Consider the following 11,809-nt stretch of genomic DNA (forward strand, 5'->3'; position numbering starts at 1 on the left):
GGGGAAAAATACACTATTGCTACGCCTCCCTTACTAGGGTGCTGTTCTCAGAATATCCACAAGAGGGTACTATTGAGACTAAATTTTTATTAATGTCATTGCCTCTTTATTAATAATTAATATCCAATATTAAATTATTTGTAGTCCCTCCCTCACCAATTGCTTCTGTGGTATTCCCCATGTCATCAATGGCATCTCAGTTCCACCATTTGCATAAGCCAACAACCATGTAGATGGCTTTGCCCACTCTTTTTGCTTACTAATCCATATCCAATTCCTGAATAAATCTATAGGCTCTACCTTCAACATTTACCCCCAAATTAGCTTTTGTCACCACCTTCACATCAGCTTGGTCTAAAACAGTGGTCGGCAAACGGCGGCTCGCGAGCCACATGCGGCTCTTTGGCCCCTTGAGTGTGGCTCTTCCACAAAATACCAACTTCTGCGCATGGGCCACGAAGTTTCAATCGCACTGTACATGCGCGCTCGCACGTGGTATTTTGTGGAAGACCCACACTCAAGGGGCTCACGAGCCGCCGTTTGCCGACCACTGGTCTAAGCCATCATCATACTAATGTATTACTGTAACCAGTTATATCAGAACAGAACAAATTTATCACAGAACAATAAATAAATATTCCATAATAGGTTTGATAGTCTGTGTTCACCCTGCATGTAAAACATTATGGCAAGTGATGGCATTAACACATTTCCAGGGACTTCCCATAAAACATTTGATTTCTAAAATATTCATAACAATTACATTTTACTTACACATATTTAACCCAGGCCAGTCTGTGTGCACGTTTTAATTTGACAAATTCCTGTGCAACTCCTACTGTCATGACACATCAAACAAACTAATTATTTCTAGCATCTCTCTTGTTATAAAGTAGAAGAATAAACCTTTGGGCTTCTCCAAAATTTCCCTCTAGGAAATCTCAAAGATAGATTTTGTATAAAATATATCTTGAAATTTAATTTAAAAAAAATATTTCATGTCAAGCTCTGGGAAGGCAATTTAAAATGTTGTCAAAGGAAATTTAGGGACTTAAGCCAGGATCATGGGTGCCTGAGATACTATTTAATAAATGCGACAATATAACATTTAAAAATAAGCATAGGGAAAAAAATGGCCATCTATGAACCAGTAAGTACTGCACACATAATCTGCCAGCACTTTGATCTGAGATTTCAGATCCAAGTCTTCAGAACTGTGAGAAATGAATTTCTATTGTAATTTTAAAAAATAAATATGTAAGCAAGCTCAGAAGAAACACAGAATACTAGCATTCTAGTAAAGAACCTTAGGTCCTTCATAAGTGAGAACCTTTGCTTTTCTTAAACAATCAAGAGTATAATAAAGTCAATATAAAGCCAAAAAAAATTATTCTGGTAAGACAGAGACTCTTTGCCACATAAGCAGATTACACAGACGGCAAACAAACGTTGATATTATAGGTAAAGGCACTAATCAATAAAACAAAGAAGCAAACCCAGCAGAACTGAGAAAATTTTGTTACAATTATCAACATTTCATAGCTTCTACTGAGACTCAAGTATCATAAATCAAAGTAAATAAATTCACTTTCAGAGCTTTTTGCTTAATTATGCTCTTTCGTATTCTGGCACAAACTGACATTTTTACGACAGTAGTTCTCTTTCAGGGTATCTGTGATGTCAAAATAATACTAATGTAATAAGAATACTAGGAGGATATTAATGTGAGTATCAATGTGTGTATCATTGCTATCTTCAAGTAAATCAATAACTTCAATTTCCCAATTTCCAATACAATAAATATAGATAGTTATAACTCACATAGACAAAGCTCTTTGGAATACTTAATAGGTCCTAAAAGTATAAAGTGTCCCAGAGACCAAACAGCCTAAAGAGTGTTGCTTTAGAACAAAACTACTATTTTTCCTTGAAAAATGAAAGCAGAGTTGTATTTCTCCATTACTATTACTCTTGGTATAGTTTCAACCTCTTGTTTATAGCTTTTTAAAATATATTTTTTAATTGATTTCAGAGACTAAGGGAGAGGGAGAGAAAGAGAGAAACATCAATGAGGGGAGAGAATCATTGATCAGCTGTCCCCTGCACGCCCCACACTGGGGATTGAGCCTGCAACCCAGGCATGTGCCCTGACCGGGAATCGAATATCGTACACAAGTATCTTTTAGCAGCCTGGCATCACTCATGAATACACATAACACAGCTTTCTGCAACTATATTGTTATGGACTAAATGTTTGTGTTTCCCCCAATTCATACACTGAAATCCTACCCCCCAAAGTGTTGGTAACAAGAGGTGGGGGCCTTCTGGAGGCAATTAGGTTATGAGGGTGGAGCTCTCATGAATGGGATTAGTGCCCTCATAAAAGAGACCCCAGCGATGTCACTCACCCTTTCAACCATGTGAGGACACAGCGAGAAAGCGGCCACCTAGGAGCCTGGACAGCGAACCTGTCAAGGCCTTCATCTTGGGCTTTTCCGCCTCCAGAACTGTGAGAAAGAAAGTTTGTTGTTTAAACCACTGAGTCTACGGATGTTTGTACAGCGGTCTGAACAGACTAAGACATGCATCTCTTACATATTCTTAAAAGGACAAAAAATGACTACCCAAAGCTATAGCATCTCTATAATAAAAGTAAAAACCAAAAGTATGTAATAATTATCCATTAATTCATTCAACTGAATATCAGTCCAAGGCTGGATAGGGAAAGGTGAGCTGGAAAATTATAGACACAAGAATCAAAGACAGCTTTGAGGTTTGGGATTTAGGTGGCTCCAATTTTGAAGATAAATGACAACCAAGAATTTTTAACCTTTATATTTTAAGATAGAGCTATCTATCTATCTATCATCTCTTTCTATCACCTATTTATTCTCTTAGAGTTTTTTAAAGCTCATTCTTTTAAAGTTTCATTTTATCAAGTTGGACTTAGCTTCCAGGGTGTTGCTTCATGGAGGTACCACTATATTTTGAAATCCCCAGTGTCAGTAATATGTCAGAGAGATAAAAATGCCTACTCAGGAATCCCAAAACAAACAAACACATAAGAAAAACTTTAAAAATTTTCCATCATTTTATTGTCTCCATTTTTATATTTGTAGAAAGGAAAAGCTAAGAACTAAGAACTTGAGGTGGATTTAAGGCCATTTATTCACAGGATCCACTCTCAAAGACCTATGATATAGGTTCTTTTTTTACTTAAAGCCCTCACCTATTTTGCAAAAAAAAAAGAAAAAGAAAAAGATGTCATTTTGTTAGAAAACAGTAATACAGAAAAATTGCTATAGAAAGGAAGTATATTCTCCCTCCATAACTTTATCATGCTTTAAAATAAAGCCTTACTAGCCCCACTGGCGTGGCTCAGTGGTTGAGCGTCAACCTATGAACCAGGAGGTCATGGTTTGATTCCTGGTCAGGGCATATACGTGGGTAGGGGGAGTGCAGGAGGCAGCCGATCCATGATTCTCTCTCATCATTGATGTTTCTATCTCTCTCTCTCCCTCTCCTTTCCTTTCTGAAATCAATAAAAATATATATTAAAAATATAAAGCCTTACTAGCAGAGCGCTCTCTTCCCCGACGCGCACCCTAAATTGGTGTGTTCATGTACCAAGAATTTTCTCTCCTTCAGCTCGCAAGGGAAATCAGTGACTTAAGGGATAGAATGGAATTAAGAACTAAATCCCATTTTTATACTAAGAACATTATACTGTCCTGGGTAGAGAATGCAAATGCTTAGAGCATAAATTAACTTACTATTAAATAGTAACAGAAAGTTGCCCATTGTTGCCCCTGACAGTTATCTTGAGGACAAATTCACAGTGTGTGGCTTTACGTCGGACTCACTTTTCCATTCTTATTCCATTCTTAACTCGCCCTGTTCCATTCAGGATTACTTTACAGCACACCACGCACTCTTTTCCTAACTTTGCCCGGAGTTGGCACCAAGCGAGTGGAAATGAAAATATCTTTCACGTCAGTCTGTCTTGCCTCACAACATTCTCGAGCTGTTTTCCCCATTTTGGCATTTCAAGGGCAGTTCTGTCCTCTTAAGGCTGCCTAGGTTTCCGAGGAAGAGGTGCCTGCAGAGTTGATCATCAAAGAAAGAAAAGAGAGAATGGAATTCACCTGTGCTGACCAGGTGACAGAAGAGGACACTCCAAGGTCAAACCATGGGTAGTTCAAAAGTTCCTCTGACCGTGTGTTTGATAGAAAACCCAGACAGAAATGCCCTTTGCCCCAGAAATTTGTTCTTATGGGCTTTGAGTTTGCATCGTAAGGTTATTTTTATAAGATCTCTGTTGGTTTTCGATTGCCATAAATAGAGAAAAAAAACCCCAACAAACCACTAAGTTGAGAAACTGGAATGATAATTTGAGCAGAGTGATGAGTGGGTAGGGTATGGAATAAAAATGCCAGTTCTTCATATAGAAAAATGTCCTGTTTCAGAAAAACAGAACTTTGGTGGTTCTAAAAAAAAAAGAAAAAGGTCATTTCAGTGCCGCTTGCTTTGTTCAACTTCACAGTGCAGGTGTAGCAATCCTAATTTCTCAAATGTCTAATGCGCTCTCAATTGACAGAAAAATATGTAATTAGGTGTGCATAATTTACTTGGAATGAAATGAGGTTCCTCTTTCATTTATCTTCTGTGCCCATTGTAGTGTGGAAAATGCCAGTTTTTTAATAGACTTAAGAAAAAAAAAATGAGGTTTCCTTGTATTGGGACCTAATACAATTGCATTCGTGCTGGAAAAGAATATGCACAGCGTTTCAATGGAGACTTTTAGAAAAGACCTGTGTCTCACTCAAAGAACGTTTTGGTTCCTATAGAAAATCAGGTGGTATTTCTCCTCTTTCTGTTGACGGGTAACCCTCTGACCGAAGGGCGGCCAAGGAAAGCTACGGCAATTCCTCATCACTACCCCTCAGCGAGGAGCTAGCGCATTAAGTGGACTGGGATTCCCCCCAGAAAAAGGAAACTTTCTCTAATACTACACAAACATGCCATAAAATAGTCACTCACAGCGTTAAGACTGCTCAAACCAACATGTGTCTTAGACAGATGAGAAGTTATCAAGCCCTGATCTAAAAGAAAAATAAAACCAGACTGCGGACTCCTCCGTGCCATGCTGTATGCTACACGTGTCCCTTGTACTATGTCATTACATTCTCATAACAACCCTATGAAATAGTTACCATCATCATTTCCATTTAACAGACGAGGAAACTGAGGCTGAGAGATGTTCACTTACTTCCCCAAGACCAAACAAGCCATTATGTGTTGGAATTGTGATTTGAACCTACATTTTGAAAACCACTTTATTGCCCTGGATCCTACACGAAGTCCTCCAGGCTACAGGTGTTATTTTTGTTTTTTTTTAAAAATATGTCTTTTTATTGATTTCAGGGAGGAAGGGAGAGGGAGAGAGACAGAAACATCAATGGTGAGAGAGAATCATTGATTGGTTGCCTCCTGCACGTCCCCTGCTGGGGATCGAGCCCCCAACCGGGGCAGGTATGTAAAGGAAATTTAATTTTAAATTCCTTACTGTCTTGTATGTCCAAAAGGAAAGAAAGATGGTGGGTTATTTTTTTTAAGGTTAAATTTAAGAGCCAGGATCACATAAATTCTATGTTTGAGGAGTTCCTTCTTCTCAATGTCCTGAGCCTCTAATCCAGAGGTTCTCAACCTGTGGGTCGCGACCTACCCCTGTGGCGGTCGAAGGACCCTTTCACAGGGGTCGCCTAAGACCATCCTGCATATCAGATATTTATATTACGATTCATAACAGTAGCAACATTGCAGTTATGAAGTAGTAACGAAAATAATTTTATGGTTGGGTCACAACATGAGGAACTGTATTTAAAGGGCCAGAAGGTTGAGAACCACTGCTCTAATCGGCGGTTTCACTAGTTTACAGAAAGGTAAATGAAATCCGCATTTTTGTCTCTAGGCATACAAGTGCCATCTAGTGGTAGAAGAGGGCCACCACAGGAATGAAATCTTGATAGAAAACATTTACTTGTTTATTTTTCACTTGCTGTTTATCATAATTAGCTAATCAAAATGGGCCGTGTTGTAACTGGACTGGAAAATAATGTTGTAGTCTAGAACAAGATTATTTGATCATTGGCTTAAGAAAATGTGGGATCAGATAAAAATGGATTGTAGACAAAGGGCTTCTTCAATATGAAACATTTGAAAATGTCACATCAGGAACTTAACATCAAATTGTACTTTGGAAGGAACCTTAAAGCAACATTTATTGACGTTTTTAGAGACCGTTGAGAGGTGTAAATGAGGGAGAGGCTAAAATCCTGAAGGTAACAGTATTCTACCAGAATCCTCTCTTCTTCCTCTTTACCTAACTCCTACTTAACCTTCAGATCTTAATAGAGATGTGACCTCCTCTGGTATGGAAAATAATAAAATAATTAATAAATAATAATATGAGAAGAATGTTTCCTCTCTTTTTCCAGTGTCTAGAGCAGGGGTGGGCAAACTTTTTGACTCGAGGGCCACAATGGGTTCTTAAACTGGACCGGAGGGCCGGAACAAAAGCATGGATGGAGTGTTTGTGTGAACTAATATAAATTCAAAGTAAACATCATTACATAAAAGGGTACGGTCTTTTTTTGTTTTTAGTTTTATTCATTTCAAACAGGCCAGATCCGGCCCGAGGGCTGTAGTTTGCCCACGGCTGGTCTAGAGGCCACCTGAATTCCGCCCTCCACCTTCATAGCCAGCAATGGTGGGTTGAGTTCTCACATAACATTACTCTCTCTTTTCTAATTCCCTCTGCTACTTTTAAGGACCCTTGTAATTACACTGGTTATTGATTTCAGAGAGGGAGGGAGAGGGAGATAGAAACATCAATGATGAGAGAGAATCATTGATCAGCTACATTCTGCATTCTCCCTACTAGGGATAAAGCCCACACCCGGGCATGTGCCCTGACCTGGAATGATACTGGTTCATAGGTCAACACTCCTGGTTCATAGGTCAGTGCTCAACCACTGAGCCACTGTGGCTGGGCACGTGATCCTCTTTTTCCATGTAAGGTAAGAGCCACAGGTCCAGGGACCAGGTTACGCACATCTTTGGGTGGACCAGGGTCATTATTCTGCCTATTGTAGAGGAATCGTGAAGTCTGTGGGGAATATTGGCAAAGGGATCCCCCAGATGAAAGGAAGGGGCAGGGGCTTATGGGCACAGTTTTTCAAATGGGAGTGTTAGAGATATCACTCCAAGCTACCTATATATATTACTAACTCAGATTGATCTTGGTAGACACTAAAGCCTCTGGATGTTTTTTATATGGTTAAACCAGAATCCCTCCTATTTTGTACTACTGCCATTTTATTTTTCAATTTGAACAAATGGAGGGATTTTCACATGTTTCTATTAAAGGTTGCTTTACATTTTAGCTTAGAGTTTCAAATATTCATATAATTTTGTTTCCAGGTTCAGTTCTCCGTCATATTTTCTCTGATATATAGGCTTTTTAAAAAAAAATTATTGATTTTTACAGAGAGGAAGGGAGAGGGATAAAGTTAGAAACATAGATGAGAGAGAAACATCGATCAGCTGCCTCCTGCACACTCCCTACTGGGGATGTGCCCGCAACCAAGGTACATGCCCTTGACTGGAATCGAACCTGGGACCCTTGAGTCTGCAGGCTGACGCTCTATCCACTGAGCCAAACCAGTTAGGGCAATATATAGGCTTTTTTTTTCAACCTCTGATTTGACCAGAATGATCAAATTATGACCTCACCTATATAATTTATGAAAAATGATAAACTAAATTTGGCTGGGATTATCCAACTAACTTTGAGTTTATCTAATTAAAACTATATTGAGCTCTAATTTTAGACTCTCATCCACAAATATCATGAAAGTCTGGCGTACATGTTTTGCTGAAATTAATATATATCATGACTACACAATTCCCATTTTCATTCAAAGATAAAATTTTAAAAAAAGAAGCATAATATACTTATCTTTAGGTAGTTTGGCTCTTAGTGACCACCAAACTTTCTTATAACTAACTGTTCGTACAATATAGTTAACTATGTACTCTGGAATTTTACTTTTCTGTTTTAAAGTTTTTAGTGTCTACCTTTTACACAATTTTTAAAAGCCGGTGATCTTTCATCTTTTTCATATTTTACAGTTTCTCTGAACTTAGCAATGGGTCTTAGGTTACCTGTAAGCAGCTGTGGGATGTAATTTGTGCCTGGAACTCATGAACTTCCTTGAAACAGATAGGTGTTTGCTTACTGTCTCCTCACCTATCTCAAGTTTCAATTCTCTTTCTATGCTGTTTCACCTTTACTACTTTAAAGTCCATTTTCCTTTCTGAGTAGGGAAAGAACACACAAATAGTCTAGCCTCCTTTTTAGCTTTTCCATTATATCTTTGACCAGTGGTTCTCAACCTTGGCTGCACATTAGAATCACCCGGGAATCTTTTTAAAATCCTGATTTCTGGGCCTCATCCTCCGGAAATTCTGTTTCTTTGTTGCTAATGTTGTGGCCCCACCCCATAACAAAGAAACAGAATTTCTGGAGGATGAGGCTCAGAAATCAGGATTTTAAAAAGATTCCCAGGTGATTCTAATGTGCAGCCAAGGCTGAGAACCACTGTCATAGACCAACTGATAATTTTGTGTTTATAAAATCCTATGCAGGCTTATTTCCCTTTACCTCCTCATATAGTCTCCATATGGTTAAATCAATTTCCCCATCATTTCCTCTGGAAGGTACCAGGTAATTCTAGCCCTCAATGATTTCTCTACATTCCTTTCTAGTTTGCACCACGTAGTTTAACAGTGAAACAAATATTATCTTCCATTTGATGCTCTTAATCATTTCTTTTTTGGTCTCTCAGAGTAACTGTTGATTTATTTACCTTTTTTTTCTTCCGCTGCAAAGTTGGGGTTCTTGCTGAGCAAGAATACTAGGCACTCAATATACTCATGTTGGTTGGTTGAGTTTTTAAACATCAAATTTGGCAAGATATTCTTCAAATATTAATCTCTTGAATACTTTTTCTGTTTAGAGAAACACAAAGAACAGAATATAACACTTGAAATTCTCCTAAATGTAATAAAAACAATATTATTAGTAGTAATAAAAGCTAAAACTAAAAGTGCCTTCAGAAGTCATTCCCTTCTCCAACCCTCCACAAATTATTAATTACACATTTCCTTAGGCAATTTAATAACACTCTCAGCCACATCTGAGATGGGAGTTCGGAATTCTATGGTTAAAGATGTGCAATTCTTTTCCTACTTTCTCAGTCAAGGCTGTGTTTCTTTATTTGTCTTGCCCTGTTCTAGAAAAAGGTACCAATTTGAAATTATACCTAATTTAAACCCTGAATTGAGAAACCGCATCACTCTCTTGGCACTTTATTGTTAGCCTGTGGAAACGGCAAATGTTTAAAAACAAATAATAATAGCAGATAATAATAATAGATTTTTTAAATTGCATATGGAATTTTCAACGTAGTGATAATGTACTGATGCAAAATAATGTACTGATAAGACATCAGGAAAAATTGCCCTAACAATCTAGAAATTTTGTTCTTAATTTTGGCTAAAAAAAAAAAATCATGTAAGAAATCCATTAAATAAGGTTTTAGTTGCTAGCAAGAACAAATAGAATCTATTGTTCACCAGCAGGAGGTTATGGTGTAGGTTGGTGTTTAGGTTAGCAAGCCTGATTCTCTTTCTCTATATGATTACTGTCAAAATTTTGGTTCACCATTTAGGCAACTTGTTACATCTCAATGTATGACTTCTATGATCTATGTATTCCCCTGTGACTTATTTGTCTAAGAATCTACTAATGAGGTCTGGGGATTTAGGTTGCCACCATGACAACCAAGCAGAGCAGTTTGTTTGCTATTTCCTAGATACAGAAGCTCAGAAAGAACATCTTCCCTGCAGATGGTAACTATGGAAATGTAGGTTAAGATGATGTGGCTAAATTGTTTACAGGGTACACGCAATCTGATAACATCCCACGCAGAGAGAGAAAAGTATGTCATGGACAATACATTACTCTGTGTAGTCTGTTTATTAAAAGGTCTTTCTCAGTATCCTCTGTTATGTAATTCCCATAACCACATTATCATGATAATTTTGTTGCTCATTCCAGAAGAAGAATTTAGTATTTTCCCTTTCTTTTTTAAGGTAGATTGTGTTAGGCAAATGGGTATTTAGTGGGGATAATAATGACAACAGTATTTGCATATTTTTGCATATGTGTTGTTGTTTTTTTTAATTATATTTGTATTGATTTCAGAGGAGAAGGGAGAGGAAGAGATAGAAACATCAATGATGAGAGAGAATCATTGCTGGGGCCTGCAACCCAGGCACGTGCCCTGACTGGGAATTGAAACATGACCTCCTGGTGCATAGGTTGATGCTCAAGCACTGAGTCACGCTGGCTGGCCTATGTATTTTCTCATCAGTAGTACTATCGACAACATTAGCCCCACACTATGATGCATAAAATCTGGACATTTCAATTGGTATAAGAAGAAAGCTCTTAACCCCACACACTTACAATTTAACTGAAGAGATGGTGTATAAGTAACACGATACGAACAAGATGGTAGCGTGTGTGCAGGTGAGAGGACAGTGAGATAGTTTTGTCTGGGGGATGAGAGTTTTACAGAACAATTGGGTTTCAGTCATGTTATCTTGAAGCACTAGTGGAAACAGAAACAGACAGAATGAATGATAGCGAACATCACAAGGACAAGAAACTCAGGAAACGAAATCCTTGAATAGTGGTAGAAAGGATGAGTCAACTTCTGACGCTAAAGCGGGTTAAGGCTACTACTAGTCAGAAGTATAATTGGAGAGGTGGGGTGAATGGTATAATTCAGTAAGACGTTTTTTACCAAGTTTATCTTTGATCTATACGTACTTGCCCACAAGTCCAAGACCAATAAGAGTGCATTCTCTTTGGATAGTCAATAGTGTGGAGGTAATGGAATATGGGGCCAGGTAGGTGCTTGGGGCAGCGAGGGGACCACCCTGTGGAGTGCATTGCTTTCCCGCCACTTTGCTGGGCATCTGAAACTGGTGCGGAATGGTATTGAATGTAAATGGTGGTTGAAAAATATAAATAAATAAATAAGTAAATAAATAGTAAAAAAAAAAAGCATTCTTCTGAATTTGTAACTAAATGGTTTTAACTATTTCAAGAGAAAAATATATCATAAATAATTTCTGTTACCTGCCTCCTTCTATATTCGGGTGCAGTTTCTAGGATAGTCCACTTCCCTTCCCCAACTCCCAATGCCTGATTTTTAGTCGTTATGGATTCTGCTAAACCTTTTTGAATTTCCTATTTAATCCATATTCGGTAGAATAAATAAAACTTGATTCCTGAAAGGGTTAAGGAGAATAAAACAGGGCAGAGAAAAACTTATTGTGCTTTGCAAATATCTTGCAGAATGCTTGCAGCCTTGAGCACCGCATAGCCCGGATAACCACTAGCCATCTGACGCTGGGAGGAACCAAGGACGGACCGGACCCTTATGTCAGCAGAGCGGCTTACAGCCAGCAAAAATTAATAAAAACCTATCTCTCCCTGCTCTCTTGGCTGATGCCTTTCTAGGTCTCAGCCCACCTGCATCCAAGTGCCAGGAATAAAATCTCTTTTGATACATTATGGCCTCATGTCATAGGTGCGCGACCCTGGCCCATTCCGAACCTTTCAATTCCTTTGTGTTTTTTTTTTTTTAATTTTGTATAAGAGCTTAGCATTTCG

The 11,809-nt window shown here is 38.2% G+C and overlaps 1 protein-coding gene across 2 annotated transcripts in view; it reads right to left on the bottom strand.

Annotated features, from left to right (window-relative positions):
- The window catches only part of MAP2K6 (mitogen-activated protein kinase kinase 6), a 121,040-nt gene extending 109,994 nt beyond the window's left edge, over positions 1–11,046 (bottom strand). For both annotated transcript variants that reach the window (XM_023759072.1, XM_014461029.2), the window contains exons 1-4: positions 10,961–11,046; positions 10,595–10,739; positions 8,931–9,072; positions 2,409–2,507 (exon numbers count right to left, since the gene is read on the bottom strand). The gene's annotated coding sequence lies outside the window, so the exon portion shown is untranslated. The remainder of the gene's footprint in view (positions 1–2,408; positions 2,508–8,930; positions 9,073–10,594; positions 10,740–10,960) is intronic.
- Positions 11,047–11,809: the final 763 nt, after the last annotated feature.

The sequence above is a fragment of the Myotis lucifugus genome, unplaced genomic scaffold, assembly GCF_000147115.1.
Source record: "Myotis lucifugus unplaced genomic scaffold, Myoluc2.0 scaffold_146, whole genome shotgun sequence".
Taxonomy (NCBI): domain Eukaryota; kingdom Metazoa; phylum Chordata; class Mammalia; order Chiroptera; family Vespertilionidae; genus Myotis; species Myotis lucifugus.